This window comes from Papio anubis, chromosome 5, assembly GCF_008728515.1.
Source record: "Papio anubis isolate 15944 chromosome 5, Panubis1.0, whole genome shotgun sequence".
Taxonomy (NCBI): domain Eukaryota; kingdom Metazoa; phylum Chordata; class Mammalia; order Primates; family Cercopithecidae; genus Papio; species Papio anubis.
In genome coordinates, this window is record NC_044980.1 from 10624001 (window position 1) to 10640291 (window position 16291).

General features: G+C 40.0%; 1 protein-coding gene across 5 annotated transcripts in view; it reads right to left on the minus strand.

The window, feature by feature from the left end:
- CTNND2 (catenin delta 2) overlaps nucleotides 1-16291 on the minus strand; it is a 942602-nt gene that overhangs the window by 546582 nt on the left and 379729 nt on the right. The window lies entirely within an intron of this gene.

Below are 16291 nucleotides of genomic sequence, written 5' to 3' on the forward strand. Positions count from 1 at the left end.
CCAGATTTCAGGAAGTTCTAGTTGCTGAATAAGCAACACGTAACCATTGTGCTTATGTTCCATATGTGATATGCGAAATACACACTGCTAAATACCAAGCACAAAAAACACTCGAATCATGCAAGTATCCTCTTATCTCTTAAATCACTGGCTTAATTTGGCCTTCCATAATTTTACATCTATTTTAACTACTCTGCTACAACTTACACTTATTAATTAATGTAAGAGAAAATATTAAAAAGCCAAGTTTTAATATCTGTCCCCAACAAAATCACATTACTTGCATACAGAAAGGTTAAGGTAATTCTCAAACTGTCTAAATTCTTCTCTCTACAATAGGGTAACACTAATTCAATGCTTCTGCTACTTAAGTAATTTTTAACAGCTTTGTTAAAGTATAATTGAAAACTAAAAATTGTACATATTTAAGGTATACCATGTGATGCTTCGATGTATGTATACACTGTGAAATGACCACTGTAAACTAACATATCCATCACCTGACATAGTTAACATTTTCTTATTTCTTAAGAACATCACACACCGGGGCTGTCGGGGGTGTGGGGGGTAAGGGGAGGGAGAACATCAGGACAAATATCTAATGTATGTGGAGCATAAAACCTAGATGGCAGGTTGATAGATGCGGCAAACCACCATGGCACATGTATACCTATGTAACAAACCTGCACATTCTGCATATGTATCCCAGAACTTAAAGTAAAATAAAAATAAAATAATAAAATAAACAAATAAAAATGAAATACATGAGGAGAAAAGATCTCTCCTTTTAGCAAAGTTGAAGTACACGATGCAGTATTATTAACTATAGTCGTCATGCTATCTATTAGATCTTCAGACACAGACAAATACTGCAAGATGATGCTTATATGTGGAATCTAAAAGAGTCAAATTTATAGAAGCAGAGAGTAGAAAGGTGGTTACCGGGCACTGGTGGAACCGGGCAATGGGGTGATATTGCTAAAGGGTACAAAGTTTTAGTTACAGTCACGTGATGTCACATAACATTTTGGTTAACAATGGGCTGCATATAAGATGGTGGTCCCATAGGATTGTAATGAAGCTGAAAATGTCCTGTCGCCTTGTGATGTCGCCTTCTCGATCCTGACCCTATGTAGGCCTAGGCTAATAATGGGTGTGTTTGTGCCTTAGTTTTTAATGAAAACATTTTAAAGGTTTAAAAAAATTAAAAGAAAATAGCTTATAGAATAAGGATAGAAAGAAATATTTTTGTACTGCTGTACAGTGTGTGTTTTAAACTAAGTGCTATTAGAAAAGAGTCAAAAAGTGAAAATTAAACATTTCTAAAGTAAAAAGTTACACTAGGCTTAATTACAGTAACATTAATTATTGAAGAAAGTTTTTTCAATTAATTGAGTGTAGCCTAAGTATACAGGGTTTCCTGAGTCTATAGTAGTGCACAGTAATGTCCTAGGCCTTCACATTCACTCACCACTCATTGACTCACCCAAGGCGACTTCCAGTCCTGCAAGCTCCATTCATGGTAAGTGTCCTATACAGGTGTACCTTTTAAAAAAATCTTTTATACTGTATTTTTACTATACCTCTACTATGTTTAGATACACAAAAACTTACGACTGTGTTACGACTGCCTAAAGTATTCAGTACAGTAACCTGCTGTATAGGTTTATAGCCGAGGTGCAGTAGACTATACCATATAACCCAGTGTGTAGTTGGCTAGACCACTAGGTTTGTGTAGGTACACTCTATGATGTTCACACAATGACAGAATTGCCTAAGGATGCATTTCTCAGAACTCAGGACCGATCTCTGTCATTGAGTGACACATGACTATACTTAAGTAATGCAAAGGTAATAGAATTTCAACACAAGTACGTCCCCTGGCTCTTCTTTTTTTCCCTAGTCCCTCTCCCTATCTCAAAACACACACACACAAGTTTAAGTATATGGAAGAAAAAATGAAAGAAAAAAATTGCTCCATGTGTTCTCCCTTAACTGTATTGCTAAAATCATCATTGCATGGATGAAGTTAATGGAGGTGCAGTAAGGTTAAGTGACTAGTTCATCTCAACATGGCTAGCAAACAAAGAATTCAAACTCAGCCTAATTTTGTAGACTACACACTTGACCATTCTTAATAGCAACAATTTACAGCTTCTTTTCAAAGCAAAACTTTTCAAGAAAGCTTTCACTTCTTTGAGGACCATTTACCTACTTTAATTGGACTTTTGATCCCTTCATTTCATTGAAATTGACTTTGCTAAAGTCAATAATGGCTTCCATGTTAGCACTTCCAATACGTATTAGTCTTGATTCATCTTACACATCTTCAAAGCAGCACTGAACCCAGCCGACAGCCTTATCTTTGAAGTTCTCTATTCCCAGCCACTGTGACTTAAAGGCTCTACGGTTTACTTTTCATTCTCTCTTGTGGGGTTTGGTGTTTTTTTTTTTTTTTTTTTTTTTTTTTTTTTTTGGTCAACTGCCAAATATTAGAGTGCTTTAGGCCTAGACAATCGGCATCTTGTCTTCTGCATCTCTAGTTTCCAAAACAAAACAAGATACTGTTTAATAATATCTGGATTTTATTTCCTTATTCATTGGTTTATTTATTTTTTATCTCCTCACACTAGTGTATAAATTTTATGAGTCACAACAGATAGGAAGTATTTAATAAGAGTCTGTTGGATGGATAAATGGAAAGAAGGAAGGAAGGAAGGAAGGAAGATAAATTTTTATCCCTCCTTTCCAAGAAAACTGTGATTTGACCCAATAAGGAGTGACTGTTGAAAATATCTCTATCTGGCCAGGTGTGGTGGCTCACGCCTGTAATCCCAGCACTTTGGGAGGCCAACACAGGTGGATCACCTAAGGTCAGGAGTTCAAGACCAGCCTGGCCAACATAGTGAAACCCAATCTCTACTAAAAGTACAAAAAAAAAAAAAATAGCTGGGCATGGTGGTGGGCACCTGTAATCCCAGCTACTCAGGAGGCTGAGGCAGGAGAATCACTTGAATCCAGGAGGCAGAGGTTGCAGTGAGCCGAGATTGTGCCATTGCACTCTAGCCTGGGAAACAAGACTGAAACTCTGTCTTGGAAAAAAAAAAAAAAAAGACAGAAAAAAAAGAAAAAGAAAATATCTCTATCTTAGGGCTCTCTTTTCCAGTAAGGCTTAGGTCTGCTTTGTCTGCATGCTGCACTCCTCAGTATTCCACATCCTAGGCCAACTGCATCAGAATGGTTGACTCCAAGTTATTATCATGGCCCTGCCACCATGAAATCCTAAAATCAACCTAGATTAAAGAGAAAGGCCTGGTCAGCTGTGATACTTGCTATGAGTGCAAATGTTCCATAGAGGAACTAGGTCATGCTGGATTCAGGCACTCTCTCACTGAGCAGGAATGCCAAAACTCATGGGGGCAGAGTGAGGTGTGTACCAGGCCTAAAGTGATTGCGTTCTCAGTAGAGGATCCCTTTTACGAGTGTTTCTGAGAAGCCCACTGTTTAGCATCAGACTTTGATCTCAATCACTGCAACTTGTTGCCCATGAGACAAGCCCAGCCCTCATCTCATTTCTTGTGAGTCCTCTAGGATGCTGTCTAGATTGGCCTTGAATTGTGGCCCTCATCCAGGTATTTGGCTGCCTTCACCCAGTACCAGCCCATCACCTGTCATGCCTCCTGCTTTCCCCAGCCAGATGGGCAGCCCCAATTTCTTAGCAGCTCTTGTGGGGAAGCTGTGTTATTTCAACAACCATATGCCAGAGCTTAGCACCTAGCAGTTTGTGATAAATAGACTTAATATAGTCAGGATCTCTGTTTAAGGAAAATGCTAATGATGATAAAGATTTACATTTTGCGATGCAACAATGTGATTATATAAACCTAAGGAAACAAATGAAAATAAATTACTTGGTGCTATTTGTTTTATAGTTTACTTGATACAATTTTCATTGTTTTCCAATTTTCTCTATTTTGTATTTTAAGTCATAGGAAAGTAGAGGGGTAATTTGAATTTTCAAGTTGAAGATGCACTTATTACCATTTTAGAAATACAATCAACATTCATATCAAAGGGAAATTTGGCGTCTCAGAAAAATGACACAAAATTTTTGTTTCGAAATTTGGCCATATATTTCTTAATATTACTTACCTTTTAATAGCACCTTCAATTCTACCTTCTCCCCCAGCAATCACAAAGTCAAAAACATCCTACTGTAACACCAAGGCACATATCTGAGGACTCTTCTCTCTTACTAGGCCTTCTTTATTATTCTTGGGCAAATTATTTAATTTATTTTAGCCTCTTTTCTCATCATCCTTCTCAAAAAAGGTCAGTGATAGCTCTTACATTAGAGAGCTGTTCTGAAAACTGATTGAAATAAACCAGGTGAAATATTTAGCTGCTTGGTTAGCGAATGCTCAAGGCATGTTTGTCATCATCATTCTCACCACCATCATTAAACATATGTACACAGTCAACATTTAACTTGGAATTTTCTTAGCATTCTTCAAAATAGTTTACCATACATATTAGTATTCTGGTTCTAAAATAGTATCAGGCACAAATTAGGCATTTAGTAAATGTATATTAAGTGCTGGTCACATATTATCTTCTTTTGTAGCTTCACTGAGGCAAAGACCATGTTGCATTCCATCTGAGGCTAGACAAAGTATCAGGAGCAGCAAACACAATGGATGCTCCTTGAGTGAATGGTGCCTAGCCGATGTTAAACATCCATTAGGAAATAACACAGAGAGCTTTGCATTCCATTACAATGACAAGTAACAATGGATGCACTCCCGACGAGAACATTTTATAACCTCTCCTTTCTTGCCTTTTGCTGATAACTGATTACATATTTGAAGATCATTGCTGCAATCTATAGAGTCTATCCAGCTGTATGAGATCAGCCTCACAGAGCAAACTCAAAGCATAGTGAAGGGAGAGATCTCTCCTAAATGAAGCAGACACAGTGCATGATTATTGGCTATTAATTCTGTGGACACGCAGTGTGAGAATTGAAAATCATAAACATTAAATAGACAGGTAACTGTTAAATAGAGAGCAACTTATTTAATGTGGTCACTTAACATACTTTCTGAATCTCTATGTGTTAGAAGAAATATTGTAAATTTTCCACGACAAATGTGATCGAAGTATAATTTATTTCTCAATTTCTGTACTGTGTGGTTTAGTAGAAAGGGCTTGGGCTGGAAGACCCAGGAATACAGTCATAGCCTTGCCTCTGCAATTTTCACAAGTCACCTTACATTACGGCTTTAGTTTTCAACTGAAACCTGTCAGTTCCCTTCCAGCTGTAAAACCCTAAGTTTCTAATAATAACCCCATCATCAAAATCTGGTGTTCTGTTAGTATCATTCTCCCAAAGCAATGCCGCGGACTACAATCAACTCTATTATCCATGTTAGATTTTAACATTATACCCAGGCTCTATCTACAGGGAGACAATATCAAATCAGTGCTCACACTGATGATTTGCTATACCCAGCCAACTCTTTCTCCATGCGAATGAGACTTTCTCTGTGCAAATTGAAATTGCACATAGTCCAGAGATATCATCAGCGAGTATTTCCCATTCATTCTAATCACAGTCGACTCATGACAAGATGGCAGACAGGGCCATAGTAGGTATCAGACTGCATTACTCGGGACCAATTCAGCCCAGTTATTCCATATAGACACAGGTTTTTTTCTTGGATTATGAAGAGGAAGACAGAAATTTTTGGCCACAGAAAAATTTACTATGATAAAGACTGCCTCAACAAGCTACACATACACATGTATTTTTGTAGAGAAGCACACATGCATTTGAATTACTGTTAAAGTCAAGTTGCTGTGTGAAAACTGGGACATTTTCAGCATACATTCTCCAACATTTCTGATATCAAGTTACGGTGGAGCTATTTGGCATGGTTGGATGCGATGGGCTGGCTTCCCTATGCCATATGCTATTGAATATGTAGGTTTTTCTTCAAAAGGTTCCATAACTGATACTAATTTCACACTTAATCTACATATACTAGCTATGCTGGAAGTTTAATCCATAATATAATTACGGAGGAAACAATCAGGCTTTTTCCAAGGCTTGTTCCAGCCCTAAAGCAAATCATTCTACATTATCTGTGGTAATATGTGGAAGTACAATAATCTTATTTTCAAGTAACATGAGTTTTGTTTTTTTTTTTTTAAGATTCTACGGTTTCTGATATGGAGTTGTTTTTATGCTTTTAAAAACTTCATATTTTTAACACAAAAACACAAATGTAACATAAGTTTATGGTATCATATGTATCAAATGTAACATAAGGTATGGTATATTGAGGCACACTTGCATAACCATCAAGTCGCTCAACAATGAATGATCCTAAATGCCTGTACTCAGAACAGAAACCTCCAATGACATCTTTGTATTTTATGATTCTACACTGGAATAATCACAAACCTACAAAGGGGCATTTCTCAGTTGTGCACAGGTTTGGTGGTTCAGTGCAGAGTCCTAGATGCTGGAGTCCACGTTTCTTGAGAGAAGAACTTTTGATGAATTTACTACAGTGACAATCTCAGGTCATCTCCAAGTAGAACATAACAAGAAAGACAAGTCCATTCACTGGGGTATGAAAAGATCTAATGCACTGGGGACTTCCTGTACCTGCTCTTATGGTTCTTTTTTCTCTGGTTGGATTGCCTCCTCTTCCCTTATTAAAACCCCAACCCCTTCTCAGCCAGGCCTACTCACTGGTGCCCTTGACCAGGCTGCCCTGGCCAGGGCTGGCAAGAATGAGTCCACGTTGCTGGGAAGGGGGTGCAGGTGGTCTGCGCGTCTTACTCTCTCCATCTATGGCCTTCAGTCCTGGTGCTTTATCTGTGTTGCTGTCACAGTGATTCCTCAGCTAATTAATCCCCTGGTTATACAAACCCAACCATGTTTAAAAAGTGATCCTCATAAATCATCATGGGCAGAAACGCTTGTTAAGGAAAAAGGTCCTTCTAGGGCCAGCTCCTTTTGGAACTGTCTCAGATAAAGGTAAGAGGGTGGGCAGGAGGTGGGCTGTGAGGCCCTAAAGCCTGGGGCTGGAATCTCTGATCCCTTCACTACACCTCGCACGTACCCCACCTGTGACCTCCACCTTCCCACGTCCCCTCCACAGGACTCTTCAGCCTTCGCAGACACTAGGACAGCGTGTGCCCTTTCACCTCCTAACAAAACAGTCATCTGAATTGTTTCCCTGACTTATGATACCCTGACTCAAACACAATCACACACTAACGCATGAAATTCGAAAGTACTTTTGTTGTAAGTTGCAGAATGAAATGCTTTTGTTCTTTGGCTAATGGAATTTCAAGCATCAGCAAACAGTGGATTTTTATTGTTCTTTTGTGTCTAGAAGGACCAATGAAGAGACCCTCCAGTCCTCCCTGGGTTAATGGAGTCCCAGTGAGGATGCTCCCGGTGACACAGGGAACCCTGCACTAACACAGTTTCTTTCCCCAACAAAGCCCTGCTCAAAAGAATTTTAGGCAATTTGAAAATGGATGCTAGAGGCCTAAGGAAGGAGACAAGCTTCTGTCTGTTCCCTTCCATAAGTTCCTGTCTAAAAGAGCCCACCTTTCCTTGTTTTAACAAAGTACCTACATACTTTAACAAAATGATTGCCATAACAAAATTAATGCAGTTGCAATGTTTACTGGTGATAATATACACTAGAGTTTGTAACATATATCAAACTGTGTACGCATAATCACTTTGTTTTGCAAAACTTATTTTGTTTCTCATCATGCAAAGAAAGCAAACCTTAAAAAAAAAAAAAAGACTACAATGTTATCCTTTTACTTGACATAGCAGATAAAAATATGCCATGTTCATCGATCCATAGCTTACGCACAATTCTCAAAATTCTTTGTCTGATAGATTTGACAAGGAATTTAAATGGAATATTTAACTAACTTTTACTAATTTAGAAAAGCAGGCTGTCTGAAGAAGCCGAAAGTCGTTTTTGTGTTTATTGTAAGATAACCTTTCCCCAGCGGCAGCGAGCAACACGTCTGCATTCCTAACTTCCTCATGACACACACACTATGGAGAGCTCTAGGGCTTTTTAGCTACAGCCAAACATCCACGCTTGAGTTACATATCAAAGGAGATTTTTCATCCTTAGCCCAGCTCACAGCACTTAGAGCACAATGTGCTGAATTCTTAACAGGAAACCGCCTCTTTGTGTAGTCCCTTCCCCAGGAGGCTCTTGTCAAAACATGCAATATTTCAGAGCTAAACTTCCCGGCTGCACAAACTGATACATTGTCTTTTTGTACTATGAGTAACATTTTCAAATTAAAAACACATAATCATATTTCATGTCCTCAAAGAATTTAGGAAGAGGTTAAATTTAAACATTTTGATTCAGCTCTCAGTCTTTGTAAATAAGGATCCATGACATTCCATCACCTACCTATGAGACCAAAGAAATATCAAAAGCTAGGACAAGAACAGCAGTACTGTGAACCACACACTGGTAAAAAGCGTTGATTGTTCAACACCACAAGTAAGTTCAGCAGTTCTCATATAGCGTCCATCCCTGTCCACGACCGCTGTGTGTGTGTCTTCCCATTCTCCGCAGGTCTGCAGAATCCTAAAAATGTGCACATGAGGTCAGCTGCCACACCTACACAGTCATAGTGTGTGTGTGGGTGGTTGTGTGTGAGTGGCCCAGCAATGGGATGGCGCCCTGTTCAGGGCTTGGTGGCCACCTGGTACCCCAAGCTGCTGGGATAGGCTCTGGGCCACCCAAGTCCTTGAACAGAAATAAGTAGGTAAATCAATATCTTACTTGTTTTTTGTTTGTTTGTTCATTTTGAGGCAGAGTCTCGCTCTGTCACCCAGGCTGGAGTATAGTGGCACGATCTTGGCCCACTACAACCTCCGCCTCCCAGGTTCAAGGATTCTCTTGCCTCAGCCTCCCATGTAGCTGGAATTGCAGGTGCGTGCCACCACACATGACTAATTTTTGTATTTTGGGTAGACACAGGGTTTCACCATGTTGGCCAGGTTGGTCTTTAACTCCTGGTCTCAAGTGATGGACTTGCCTCGGCTTCCCAAAGTGCTGGGATTACTGACATGAGCCATCATGCCCGGTCTATCTTATTTGTTTTTATTAAACTTTCTTAAATGTATGGATAACACATATTCATTTCGTGTTTAATATTAGAAGTGTTTTGGTCTTTATTCACAAGTTCGGTGATGATTTTGTGACCAGAAGCTGCCATACAAACTTAACTCTTATTTATACCAATTTGTCTATGGTGAAATTGGTTTTGTTATACATTGTTTTGCTTCAAGTCGCAGTTTCCAGGAACCTATCGATGATGTTAAGTGAGCACCTGCTGTGCATGCTGCCTTGTTTTAGGCAGTGCTGATCCTCAGGCCTCATCTCCAGGTGCTGGCCGAGCTGGCTGAGGACAGGGGCAGCTGGTGCTTTTGGTAAAATCACGTCAGCCACCACTTGCTAGAGTTTGCCACATGCCAGCCCTCTTCTAAACATGACTAAGCATTTTGTTATGTATTAACACTTAATCTTCACAATACCTCTGTGTTTTGAGAACTGTCAGCATCCCCATTTTATACATAAGAAAACTAAGGTGCAAAATTAAAAACAAAATTACCATTTGATCCAGCCATTCCACTCCTAGGTACACACCCAGGAGAACTGAAACAGGGACTCACACTGACACTTGTACGCCAGTTTTCACTGTGGCCCAAAGCGGAAGGTCCCAAGTGTCCATCAACAGAGGAATGGAAGAAGAAAATGTGGTCTGTCCATACTGTGGAATATTATTTAAAGTGAAAAAGGAATAAAATTCTGATACATGCTACAACATAGATGAATCTTCACGACATGCTAAGTGAAGTAAGCCAGACACAGAAGGACAAATAGTGTGTGAATCTACTTACATAATGTACCTAGAGTAGCCAAATTCATAGAGACTAAAGAAGAAGTAGGTTGGGTTTGGGGAGGGCAGTTGGGGAGTTAAGAGTTTATAGTTTCAGTTTTGGAATATGAAAAAGTTCTGGAAATGGATAGAGTGATGGTTGCACACCATTGTAAATATATTTAATACTGAATTTTATACTTAAAAATTATTAAAATGGTACATTTTAGGTATTTTTTACCACAATAAAAAAAAGAAAAAAACTAAGATGCAAAGAAGTGGAATACAGTCCTCCAAATGATCAGGCCTACAAATGGCAGAGTGTGGCTTAGAACTCAGGCAGGCTGGCGCCAGAGGTCTCGTCCTTCCCTACACATGCAGAGACACACTGTGCCCCATGGTACCTCTTCCAAGTCTCTACTGCATCCTGCACAAGGCCTTCTGGGAGCCTGCCCTGGAATTCTAACCCCTGTACCCTTCCCACCCATCCACCTCGAGGTAGGACTCAGGCTCAAGGCCTCCCCACCTTTGCTCCATCTTGGCCACTTCCCTTTATCTCCAAGCTCCAAAGCTCCCCTTAGAAGCAAAGGTGGAGTCAATGGCAGTTCCAGGCATCTCTGAGACTTTTCATCAGTTGTTCCTCTAGTGATAGTTTCTCACCAAGAGCTCGGTCATAGGATGACACTCCTCTAAGCTGCTGTGTCATTATATTTAATATTTCATATAAACCTGTCTTCTAAATTTTACTGTCTACTCTTAACGAGAAAGGGTGATCTTATGCTTTATGTTTCCCTGGGCACTTAACAGAGAACAACGGACATATAGGCGTGCAATAAACATTGCGTAATAAATGTCTTCCTAACAGGTTACCCTAGGGTGTCGTCAACATAATGGCAATGGTTTATGACTTGGATACTGGCCTGCATTAAGGGTGTTTTTCCAAACAGATTTAAATAGATTTCTTTGGAAAAGTAAATAAACTAGAATAATATCATAATAACATAACAATATTAAGAGAGTCAATTTAAAAAACCCATGCAGTATGAGCACTCATATAAAGAGAGCCACATTTAAAAGCTCACGGGGGACTTATCAATCAATGTCATTTTCACAATAGGTCCCTAAGCCTGGGAATCTCATACAGGGTTCAGAAAGAATGAACATATTGTTACTATTGCAATTGTACTTGGTGTCAAATGACAAGATCATCCATCAAGGAGGCGTCACTGTAACTTGGAGCCAGGCCGCACAGGTCACAGGCACAGAGGCCTTTGGAATTGAGATAATTTTCACAGTCTTGAAGCTGTGCTCTTAAATAATGGCTTTCTGGCTTTTCATTTGTATACTCACTTTGTGTCAACAAGCAAAACACAGCAACTCATGAAATGAAGAGTTCTTATTCCCAGTAGTTCACATAAAAAAAAAAAAATTGAAATTTCTTATTAGATATATTCAGGAGTTCGTCCTCCATGTCACGGAGTTTTCAAAAGTCAAAGTAATTGAAATGTATCAGAGGGACTGGGACAGCCTTGAACACAGTGGGAAACAACATCCCTTGGAAAATACCAAAAGGAAGGTGCAGAGTTTGGGGCTGGTGTCAGGTCCTCAGGGGACTCTACCTCCAATGTCCAGCTTCACACTGGTGCCAAGCCCTGCCCAACCCAGTGTAAGCCTGCATCAGAGAGTATGGCCTTGGGGAGTTGGCCACGCTGGCCATTCTGAGATGCACACCTTAGACCCTGGAGTCTGAACCAGGGGCCACAAAGGAAACGAGCAGCGACCTAGCTCTGAACAGAAGGCGGCCTTCCAGTGGGGCAGGCACCTGCCCTGACCTCAGCGGACTCTTTAGATTCCCCTTTTCATCAGTGGCCAGGTGGCCCCAGAGGCTGCTGGGATGAAGCAGAGCTGTCTGGGCTTGGCAATTCATGTTGTCGGCTTCAAGAGACACATTTGAGTATCTGATCTGCTGACAGGGGTCGGCGTTGACAGCAATGGAGTGATGAAAATATTTGGAAAGAGAACCCCAGGATCGCAGTGTGCTAACCAGGACAGACTGGTGCTGGCAGGAAACAGCAATGCGGAAAACAGGGACACAAAACGATATTTTTCCATCAATGGCTGTGAAGATCTAGGAAATAAGGGTTGCTTGCCACTGACCAAAAGGAAACTGAAATGAAGTCTTGACCGAAAGGCAGCACTGTCTCCATCCTACTTAGCATAATGCTCTATTAGCTGTGCAAAAACCTGGCAAAAAAGGAAAAGAAGAAAAGAAAAGAAAAAAAAACAGACACATTTTGTTCAGGAATGATACTAAATGGATTATTTAATTTCCGTTAAAAAATTCAAATGCTTTAAAAAGCCAGAGCCTCTTCCAATGAAGTACATTTTATTTGCAGATATTCAGAAAAGGAAACAAAATTCTTCCATAGTTCATAAATAAGAAATACACACCATGGTTCTATATAATTTGAGCCATCTTTGATCTATTTTTAACTCTGCTTTGGCACTGAAGAAAAACTCACAGGGAAAAAAATGATTCAATAAAAAGCAATATCCTCATGGGAAGATAATCAAATAAAGCTCAGTTTGGAAACTGGTTTTGTAGTTTCCTAAATACAAAGCATGCAGTGGATTTACTAGATCTTTAGTATAACTATGAATATGAATGGGGTCTCCAGAGCTAACCCAAGATTATGTAGATAGTTTAAGCTTTACTCCAGGCAAAATTTCAACTAGATTTAGAAATATTTTCATAAAAAAGGGCTGTAAAGAGATTAATGGTATTTTCAAACAATCTAAAATCATGGATTTGAGAGATCTTGCCTTGGTTTATTGTCTTTAAAATTACCCAGAACAATATGCACTTGGGTATCTAAAACAGAATAATCAAAATCCTTTTGTACCAATAACCCCATAATTCCTGTATTATTTAGAAAAAGTAATTTATCTTGAAAATTACATACTATATGCTATAAGATGCTATAAGATTGCTTTTTAAAGCTGGACTTTTTCTGAGCTTCAAGCAATACCGTACCCTGCAGTAAGCTTAGTTTCTGATACCAAAAATATTTCTATGGACTTGGCATCCTAGATTCTCCTTGACTGCAATAGTTTCTTTGATTTTAACTCCGTAAGTGCTCACCTCGAAGTTTTCATTATCAAAACAGTTGGCACAACACTACTGGGGAAGCAAGGATATGATGAGGATTCCAGGATGACTCACAATATCTCAATATATTATATTGAGTATATATGTATATAGTATACCAACTGAAAGCTCCCTTTAGTAAATAGCAATAATGTCAGATGGTTAGAAATGGGTAGGAGTTGAATAATCTGGCCCCTATAACCATCACGTGGCTTCAAAGAATGGACTTACAGATCCAGTTTGGCCTCCCAATCAATTATTCATTACCCAGCAAATACAAAAGGTCACATGGCCTGTGTGTGTGATTTGGGGAAGTCCCCCTCCCTGTTTTCCAGCCTGGGACATCTCCTTAGTCACTTTTCAGGAGGGAGAAGAGGCTCACTCCAAGGTGGATGTGGCAGTGTTTTGGGGACAGGCACTGCCAGTCTTCAAGTCAGTTCAGGACACCAAGTCCTTTGGCATTGGGGTGTTGTGGCACCCATAGGGCTTCAGACCTCCAGGCCTCAGCACTGCACTCAAAATACAAGCATGTGGTATTTTCTGGAATCTGACATTCCAGTCACATAAGAAAGACAGAGCCTTAACAATATTTCTGATCACATATGTACCTTGACACCACTCGTTTCATCAACAACTACGTGTTTCTAGCTTCCCTTTTGCACTTAGCAAACGTAATGGTGTGGATTTTGGTACAAATTTTTGAAGGGCCCAGGGATCATACTTAGATTATGAACTCTTGACTGGGGTTTTTTAACTGCTGATTATCCAAGCCTACAGTAAAAAATAATGTGAACTTACAAACGCACACATAAAGCAGCACCCTGTTTACACTGTAGTATCTTTAAAGTCAGTTGCTCTGCTGACAATATAACACATAGCTTTCTCTCCTGCAAGAAATGAAAATAACATCCTGCAGACATAACTGTCATTAGAGGTTTACTCCATTGGCAAGAGAGGAAGTAATGAAAATGTTGATAACCTTGTTGGAACTGATCATTCTGAATTTACAAAAGGTGTGCTCAGGTAAGGGTGGCGGGTGCAAGTGTCTCCAGAAAAGGATGCCTGGCCAAGGAACATGGGAATACGACCATGAAAATATGTCAAATAGAGGAATAAAAGCCAGCAGCAAATAACTAAAGAACCCTACACAAGTGAGGGAAGAGGGAGTCAGGGATGGGAAGGAAACATGGCCCCCACACAGTGAGCTAAAAAAGACAGCTGGGCACAGTGGCTCAGACCTGTAATTCCAGCAATTTGGGAGGTGGAGGAGGGTGGATAACCTGAGATCAGGACTTCGAGGCCAGCCTGGCCAACATGGTAAAACCCCAACTCTACTAAAAATACAAAAATTAGCCATGTGTGGTGGCAGGCACCTGTAGTCCCAGCTACCCAGGAGGCTAAGGCAGGAGAATCACTTGAACCTGGAAGGTAGAGATTGCAGTGAGCTGAGATCATGCCACTGCACTGCAGCGTAGAGGACAGAGCAAGATTCTGTCAAAAAAAAAAAAAAGACAGGGAAAGCCACTGCCATGGAGGATTGTTATCGTAAGATAATAAACATTAATTACTTAGACAGCTCAGGAAAGAGTAAAGGATGAAATAAAAACACTCAAAGGTAAGACTCACCATTTTGATATATGCTTTTTCAGCCTTCCTTTCTATGAATACTTCACGGGTGATATGCTGCACATAGAAATTTACATTCTGCTGTCTTCACCAAACATTACAATTAATATCACATAAAAGCACTTTTTAGATTTTATTTGGCTTATCTACCAAATAAAGTCTGGTCACATTATTTCAAGATACATTAACCGCAGTGCGCACTGCCACGTGCCTCCCAAACTGTTCCCCCAGCTGCTGGGTGTGCAGCTGCCTCTGGACAACACTCAGCTGTCAACCGCTTCAGGAAGAGCCAGACATTATGCTCCCCTCCAGGAATGGCTGACATCTGTAATTGGCTGGCTGTGGACATAGAAAGGTGCAGCTCCTTTGCACCACCTCCAAACAATCCTGAAGGGCTCTCCCAGCTCCAGAGCCTCCCTACAGGACCACTGTGGCCTTGGCTGTGACTACACCACAGCCCAACTTCTCCCTCTGCCAGGTTTGCAAGCTCTTTCCCTCCCCATGCCTCACCCCTCTCCCTCTTCTCCCTCCTTTTTCTCCAAACCCTCCCCCACCCCTCCTCCAGTGTTGGCCTCAAGAACATCCCCACTAAACTATTCTCCATATATTAGTCAGTTTCCCAGGGAACTTGAATAACGTTTATTGGAAACATAAGATATTTAATTTTCAACATTTTTGAGAGAACATTCTTCAAGCCAACTTCAATTCCAAAATTTTAAAATACTCTCTCAATAACCAAAAGGATATTAAAGACCTTTGAACTATAAAGGAACTTTTTATTGAGCTATTGGGCACCTACTGTAGTTCATCCACCTTGCCAGGGGCTGAAAATTTATGAATAAATCAGGCAACTCACCAACTAAGAGTGGTGGAATTAACAGAAAGTAAGAAAACGGTGTACAAAAATAGTTTGTTCTGTCATTTCAAATTATTTCTATAGGTTCAAAATCGCAAAACAAAATCAAGAAGGGGCTTAAAGAAAAAGGACATTTGCTAGTCAGGAAATAGACTTTAATCAATATTTCACTGAATAAATTTTTACATGATCGAGGATCCGGATCAGATGTTACAGCAAGTGGCTTCCTATGGCCTCCAGAGAAGGGTTGCTTGTTATTTCTCCAGTGACAGGAGAAAAAGAAAGAGGGAGGTGGGAAAGAGTTTGAAGTAGTCACTTTGCATAAAAGAAGTATGCAATTCAGAGGAGAATGTGAAATTATGTTAGCAATTAATGCCTCTTTATGAGATAATAAAGCAATTAGTGGAAACTTGAAAACCAGCCACTAGTGTTCCCATGAAGTGGCAGCCCAGAGAAGGGGGAAAAGTGGAAACACAAGTTCACAGAGACTCTCACTCTGGGCTAAGAGGAGTCAAGAGGAGCTCACATTCATATGCATAAAAGGTCACCATCTTCTCAACAATATTGAATTTGTTAATTCTTCTGTCAAACCAAGGCTTCCAATGCAAATATATAAGCATATTTTCTAGGAAACAACGTGACAGCCTGTACTTATCTTTCCGAGTCATCAGTTAATAGGCTTCAACAGCCCTTTAATGTAAATTATACTCAGG